We start from the raw sequence: 8743 nt of genomic DNA on the forward strand, positions 1-8743 counted from the left end.
ATTGTCAAAAGAAGATACAAATAAATTAGTAAAATAAAATAGAGTACAGAAATAGATTCTCATGAGTATAGTTGATTTTTTTTTTGACATGGGAATAAAGACAATACCCTAGGAAGAAGGTCAACTTTTTAAAACAAATGATACTGGAGAAATTGCATCATTTGTGGCAAGAATAACTCCACACATTAAAAGACCTAAACCCAGATTCTTCTCCTTTCAATAACTAAAATCCAAATGGGTCATAGACAAATGTCTAGTGCAAAAGTATAAGTCTCCTCAAAAGATAGGACAGAGAAAATCATAATTGACCTTGTGGTTAGCATGACCTTTTAGAAAGTGTGTCCCCAAAGAAGAAGCAATTTAAACATTGAACTTCATTTTTTAAAAGCAGTATGCTAAATATAAAAAGAAAAATGTATTGTCAAGAGAATGAAAACACAAGCCACAGATTTAGACAATATATTTGTAAATGATTTATGAGATAAAATACTGCCACCCAAATATACAAAGAACTTGTCAATGCAGCCAACCTGGCACTTCGTCTACAAAGATGCACACAGTGCAGATGGGTGCATGAGAAGATTGAGAAGATGCTGCGTTCGCATGACACCATGGAAGTGAAGGTTAAAGCAGTGAAATTGCCCTGCACAACTTACAGTGGTCCAGACTTGGAGCATTAGCATCAGGTTGTGATGGAACCCTCAGTCACTCACAGTGACTGAGTGCACGAGAGTGGAGCCCTATTAAAAGGCAGATTGAAATTTGTTATTAAAAAACCCACTGTGCTCTTATCATATAATCTAGAAGTAAGTCATCAAAACACTTACCGCAAGCTCATACTTAGGCATCAGTGTTTATAATCACTTTATCTTTTTTTTTCAAAACGTGGAAGCAGTTACACTGTCCTTAAGTAGGTGAACATGATTTAAAAACCGATACAAGTAGACCATAGAATGCTATTCAGAGATAAGAGGAAATGAACCAACAAACCACTAGAAGAAAAGGAGGAACTCAAGTTCACTGTATTAACTGAAGGAAAATCTAATCTGAGGATGTTGTATGATTTTGAATATATGACATTCTGAAAAAGACATAACTGGAGAGACTATCAATTAGTAGTGTGTGCTATGGATTGAAAGAGGGGCAGATAGAAGGTATATAAAGGATGTTTAGAACAGTAGATATGGTCTGTATGGTACCAACATTTTAAGTGCATTCCTGTGTTAATCTATTCATATGGCTTCATTAAGTTATCATATACCATGCTGACCCAAACAAACAAAAACTTATTTCATAGTTCTGGTGGCTGGGAAGTTCAAAGTAAGATGGCAGAAGATTTAAAATCTGGTTGGGGACTACTCTAGCTCCCAAAAGACACTTCCCTTGTGGACTCTTATGTGGTCATCTAGACGGGTAGCTCTTAGAGTTTCTTTTACAAGGAATTGGGTTCTATTAATGTAAAGATAGATAGGTAGACAGAGGATTACTATTGATGAGAGAGAGAGAGAGAGAGAGAGAGAGAGAGAGAGAGAGAGAGAGACACAGAGAATGGATTTGCAGTGATAATATACTGACTTAATTAGGTAAGAAATTGTGAGGAATGTAAACAGAGGTGTTGTGTAGGTGGGGACACAGATATGAAAAATCTCTGTAGGTTGTCTATTTTTCTGTGAACCTAAAGTTGCTTTTGGATAAACAAAGAGTTTTGTTCTTTCATGCTTAGTACAAAGAAAACTAAGATTCAAATACTTTATTAATGAATTCCACAGTGGGCTTTAAAATAATTCATTAGCACAGAAACTCTTATAGAATGCCAGAGAGGTAAAAATATTCCCCATTTCTTCTTTTTATTCTTTGGTCATTCCATATATGTATTTATATGTATTTTATGTATATGCATATGTATATGTATATATATACATACATATATGATACTTATATGTATGTTATATGTATGATATGTGTATATATATATGTTTATGTGTATATTTGTATATGTGTATATGCATATATGTATGTATTATATATATGCATATATGTGTGCATATGTATATTTATGTGTATATGTGAATATAAATGTATATCCCTGTTGCCCCTCAATTCTTCCAGAATCTCATCTCTATCCTCCTCCTCACCCCTCTTTTTGAATCCACTGACTCTCACTAGGGATGGGAGAGGGAATTAAGTTGCATCTTTAGATGCTCAGCCCAGTACCAGATCTGATAAGATAAAATCCAATACTCATCAGTGCTCAACTGTTCCTTATTCAAGACTATGACTACTGGTAGAACTTCTGAGTTTTTCCCTGGGCTAGGCTGAGACCCAAGGCTCCTGGCAGACTTAGATTCTATTCAACATAACCTGTAGCTGGCTATGGCAATCTAGAACCATATTTGTACACATATCTCAGCAGCAGTTAGGTCACAGCGAAGTGAGAACCACAGAAGGTACACAACCTAGACTTAGAGACCATCTAGTACAGAAATAGAGGCAGGAATCATTGAGCCTGAGAAAATAGCATGCTTAGAATTTCTGGATAGATGGGCACAATTAAAGATATTGCCAAGAACAGAATGGAAAACTAATCTCTTAGTATGTCAATGTCATCATATGTAACAAGCTTCGATAACTTGTAGGGAAATATGACTTTACCTAACAGGTAAATAAGGCACCAGGGACCAATCATGTAGCAATCTATATAAGTGAATCCTTGGACTAAGAGGTTAAATATTTGTCTGAATTTATATTTATGTGTATATGTCTATGTGGTCATGTCATGTGTGGGGGTGCCTATATAGGTCAGAAGAGAGTACCCAATCCTTTGAACCTGAAGATATAGGAGGTTGTGAGACACTCAATGTGGGTGGTGAGAACTGAACCCAAGTAGGTGCTGTGGAAGAAAAGCAAGCACCCCTAACCATGGAACTATCTCTCCAGTTTCTGAACAGAGAATTTAAAGGCTTTAAGGAAACTAACCAAGTCAGGAAACTAAAACGAATTTCTGTGAATCTGAATTTAAAAAGAATTGCAACCAACCCTTAAAATGGAAAAAAAATGCACTAAACCGAATGAGAAGTCTGATAGAAGAGATAAATTTCCTAAAAGATCCAGCAAAAGGAAGAATCCACAAGTTCAAAGACAATTTGAAAATACATAGCACGAGGATAAAATATTCAAAATAAATAAAGACAGCTTCTTGGGGCAATGTTAAAAAAACAAATAGGTGACATGACGAGGTCCTGGAGAGTGCCAAAGAGGTGCAACAATCAAAATGGACATTTCCTCAAGCCTAAGTAAAATGCCTAAATAATATCCCAGAATAGCAAAGGTTAACATCACCAAAGTAGCGCGAGGTAGCCTGGATTCAGTACAACTAAGTCTGCCCTAAAACATATAAAGATCAAACTACGGTGGTCTGAAGATAAAGAGAAGGGTTTAAAAGAGGTGTAAGAGCAGAAACAAATAAAATGTAAGAGTGATCTCATGGCAGATGTTTCAACCTAAGCCCTGCAAACTAGATGAAACAGAACGAAGTATTTACGGTTATGAAGGAAAAAGAACCCATCAGCTGAAGCCACCACGCCTGTCGGAGCTTTCCTATAGAAATGATAGGTAAATAAGGCCATTTCTAGGCAAAGGACCTGAGAGAGTTTGTCGTTGCTGAACACATCTTATCAGAAATGCTAAAGGGGGGTTTTAAACTGAAAGAGACATGAGTAATTAGGAGGAAAACATCAGAAAGCATTAAATCACTGAAGAAATCACTATACAAACAAGGCAGAATTCAGTGATGAGGGCTAAAACCAAATGATAACTAGAATATGAACATGTTCAGAGTCAGGCAAGATAAAATGGAAAATAAGAATGCAGAATTGGGGGAAGAATGGGGTGCTAGGGAGGATACCCATAGACAATCATTCCATGAACAAAACAAGGGTGTCTTACACACCCCAAATCCATGTGTTTGGGGATATGCAGCACATGCCTAAACCACATTCGTTACAGACCTTAGTCACAAACCTTAGAATGTGATTACTTTCATAAACAGGACATTAAACAAGATAATGACTTTAAGATGAGACTATGGGGTAGGCCCAACCCAAACCGATGGGTGTCCTATAAGAAAAACACACTGACTGGAAGGGGACTGGGGAGATGGCTCAGTAGCTAAAGTGCTTGCCAGTCAGGCAGAAGGACCACCATTCAACCAACCTACAGCACCCAAGTAAAAGCTAAGCAGGCAGCAATTCCAGGCAAGAGCCTGTGCCTGATGAGGTCAAAGGCCCTAAGGGTACTGCTATTGTTATGCTAAATGGATACAATGTTAAACTGCCCTGGGAATATGTATGCTTATACCCACAGATAAGTGCTGCTTTATGCCTTTATCTTATTGCGTGAGAAACAACTAGGTTAGTGAAGAAACTCCTAACTGATTAGAGTGTCATTACTAACTGACACTGGAGTCATCAGCACTTAATATGACACCTCTCTCATCCCTCCAGGATCAAAGAGAGAAGAGAGGATAGGGAGAACATAAAAGCTAGAGGGTAGGCATCTGAGCTACGTAAAGATGCTCTTTGGACATGGCACGACTGCTGTACTCATGAACTTGTAGCAGTTACCTGCACAAGGCTGGGTCCATCAACATTCCATCATGGAAGGAAGAGGGCTCATGAGGCCATTTGCTGGGGAACTATTGGCGATCAGTGGTTGAAGGGAAAGGAATATCATTCTCTTCAGTGGCATAACCACCGCCTAAAGATTCCCCACGCTCCAGTAAAAGAGCCTCACTCATATCCATGCAAGCAAACCTAACCAGACTAAGTGGCTCACACAAAAAAGTCCGGAAAGTGAGAGAAGTTTTGTTGGAATGAAGAAAGGGATCAGCCAGAGAGAAAAGGGACAAGAGCCTTAAAGGTGCGTGAAACTGGCTAGAATTCATTATATCCATGCATGACACCATCAAGGAGTTAAAAGATAAAGATGAAATTTAAAAGTTGAACTAGTGTGTGTGTGTGTGTGTGTGTGTGTGTGTGTGTGTGTATGTATGTATGTATGTATGTAATTTTAAAATAATTTCAGAAACTGCATAGAATTCCTCTATTTTCACCCAACCAACTGGCCTGGGTTATTCTGTTGTGTTTATCGAGGACTCTATTAACTAAGAAACTACGTTCTCCTATCCATCATGAGAGTAAATCTCCAATCAATGACCAGGCATGGTAGCTTGAACTTGTAATCCTAGTGTTTGGGAAGGAGAAACAAGAGGGTTCAAGGGCTCACTGGCCAGCCAGCAATGAGTAATCTGTGATTCCACAAGTCTCACTCTATTCCAAAAAGTAAAGTGGGCAGACTCTGAGATTTGCCTCTGGATCCCATGCATGTATGTATGCATGTACCTGTGTGCACAAGAACATGAACATGTATACACACATATATGTACACACTCATATGCACACAGACATACAGAGAGAGAGAGAGAGAGAGAGAGAGTGAGTGAGAGAGACTCAATAAAGGACATAGAGAGATAAAGGAGGTTGAGACTTAGAGAGCTTATTCAGTTACTCACCATATAAAGAGGCATAAAGAAAGCATCCATTTGTAGCAGAAGAACCCTTAGAAGAGACCACATCTGCCAGAGACTTGACCAAGGATGAGAACTCTTATTACTCTAAAACTTACACTTCTCTAGTTTAAGCCTTCTAATCTGTGCTATGTGTTGCACCAACCTTCACAAATTAATACATATGTCAATGCATCTCACAAACATTAGAACAGCGTGGTCACAAAATAGTTTGGAAATCAGGAAGACCTCAAAGAGCTGCTGGACCAAAGAATGAAATAAGCATGGGCCAGCAAAGCAAGAACAAAGGGTCGTCAAGCAACTTTTGCAGCTCGACGGAAGCTTGCAAAGAAAGAGTTCCTGGGTCTTCATTTGCTCAGTGTATTTGTTAAAGTTATGTTGTGAAATGGTTGATACACTAGCAAACTGCCATCTTTTTCTGTGCATTGTACTTCCTTTTTGTAGTGCAGGGAGATAACAATTGTTTCACGAGAACACGGAATCTCTTGAAGGAAATTTAATTTATGTCAACCAAATGGGGACATTTTAGGGGATTCAAGTTTTTGTGGAAAAGGCACAAAGGAAGGGAAAAAAGGGCAGGAAAGGCAGAGGCTAGGTGTGTTTGTTGTCTTGCATGGTTCTTCAGATATAGGTCACACTGTCACTAAAATAAGTAGGACAGTAAAACAGTGTCAGGAGGAGCAGCTCCCAGTCTACCTTCTGCTCAGAGGCCTCAGAGAAACGCATTTGCTTTGCATTCTGACCTCTGTCCCGATCACAGCCCCCATCAGAACTCTGCACTGAGACATCCTGATTATGAATTATCAGTCAGTTAAGTAGACAAACTTCTTGCCTAGTATTACAGGTAAGAGGAACGCTCAGCAGTCAGTCTGAGAAAGCTGCAGTTTTATGCATGATGCAGAACAGGAAAAGAGGCCTTCAGCTCATTAGACTCTGAGGGCAGAGGGGGGTGTATCCCAAGACAGAGGGATTGTGTCCCATGTGGTTCCAAGCATCTGAGGCAACAACAAAGGCTCTGTGAAAGGTATTTTCAAATCTCTGGGGTTCTTCAAAGGCCCCATTGTTCCTGGGTTCCGGAAAAGGAGCTGTCATAGAACTCAGAGGTAGAAGGAAAATGAAAATACTATGACTCACAGTGTCTGCATAGCTTAAGTTATTTAAATTTCAGACTATTTATGCTAATAAAATAATCCTTGCAAAGTCATTTGCATACCCACCAGTCTTTAAAATAGATAAAGACTGTCTAGTAGTTGCTATACATAGATACCCTATTGTTTAATTATTTAGACGACTGCGATTTAATTGCAATTCTAATGGATCATCCTCAGCAAGTTGAAGTTTTTAAGATAGAAAGGAACTTTTAGTTTAATGAGGTCCAAAAATAAAATTTACTCAATTATCTTGATAGGTATCTTATCTAACTAGCTGAGTGTCTGGAACTGACACAGAAAGAACATTAGCTTTTGTTGTATGCTTTGCTCTTTACAACATTTATGTTCACCTTGTATTCCAGGTAATTTGTATACGTTATCTCATTTTATTGTTATGTCTGTATGTGGAGCACTGGAGACAGAAGTTGGTCAGATAGAGCAGGAATCTTGAAGCAAAATTCCCTGATGACCTTTCTGGAGGCCAGGACTCCAGAAGAGAATTCTATTCCAGTACATTGTTATTCCTTATCCTGCTATGGGAGATCTACTGGAGAGGAGACCCCACCTTGACTGAATTGACTGGTTCATCCCTTCCCTGTGTCTCTCCCTAGTTTCTGCCATAAGTCTTTGGCTGGCAACTCAATGATACTCCATTCATGGAGACAAGAGCTTGTTATGCAGGAACGCAATGCATCCTCTCCCATCTCCCCATCACTTCTAAGTTCCTACCTATAAATCTGTAATCTGTGTGTGTGTGTGTGTGTGTGTGTGTGTGTGTGTGTGTTTGTGTATGACTATCTGTGTTTATGATTGTGCAAGTGTGTGTATGTGCATATGTTATATTTATTTCATTGTGTATATATGCACATGTGTGTATATGTATGTTTGTATGTGTATACATGTGTGCAAGAATATTTTTATCCGTGTGTATGTTTTTCTGTGTATATGCATTTATGTGTGCACATTGTATGTATTTGTATGCAATTGTATGCAAGTGTGCTTCTGTGTGTGTGTACATGCATATCTTGCATGTGCGCATGTTATGTGTGTGTTTGTATACATATTAACATATGTACATGTTAATATACATACATGTGTGTATATGTGAGTTTGTATATGTGTGGGTTGATGAGTCTATGTACATTTGTGTGTATATGTGTGCATGTGTATGCACATATGTGTATGTTTGTATATGTGTATGTGTATGAATGTGTTTGTGTATATGCATGCACATATATATATGTGTGTGAATGTATGTACATATGTAGGTTAGTGTATATCTGTGAATATATACATGTGTTTCTCTGGATGTGTATGTATCTGTGTGTGTAAATATGCATGCACACACATAAATATATACATGTAGTCAGATGCATAAATATACATGCATGCACACACATATACACATACACATGTAAATATACATAAGAATGAACACATAATTATACACATGTATGCATACATAAATAAATATATGCACATAAAAATTCACATGAGACACAAATAAATATATATATGTATACATATGTACAGGTCCTCATGTAAACACATAACTATATACATATGAACACACATATGTATACACACACATACACACATAAATTTATACACGTGATCACACATATATACAAATACATATGTATTTCTCTTATGTGTGTATATGCGTTTATTTGTACATATTTTAATATGTATGTGTATATGTTTGTATTCATGCATATTTTGTATGTTTGTGTCTATTTGTTTGTGTGTGTTTGTTAAAGTATATGTATGTTATATATTTGTATGTGGGCATTCCTGTGTGTATGTGTGTGTGTACATGTATGTTTGTATTTGTATTATATGTGAATATATGTGTGTTTGTATTATGAATATGGATATGTGTACTTTTGTTGTTGGTTTTTTTTTTTTTTTTTTTTTTTTTTTTTTTTTTTTTTGAGAGGGTTTCTCTGTATAACCCTGGCTGTCCTGGAACTCACTTTGTAGACCAGGCTGGCCTCGAACTCAGAAA

This window comes from Mus caroli, chromosome 16 (assembly GCF_900094665.2).
Source record: "Mus caroli chromosome 16, CAROLI_EIJ_v1.1, whole genome shotgun sequence".
NCBI classification, from domain to species: domain Eukaryota; kingdom Metazoa; phylum Chordata; class Mammalia; order Rodentia; family Muridae; genus Mus; species Mus caroli.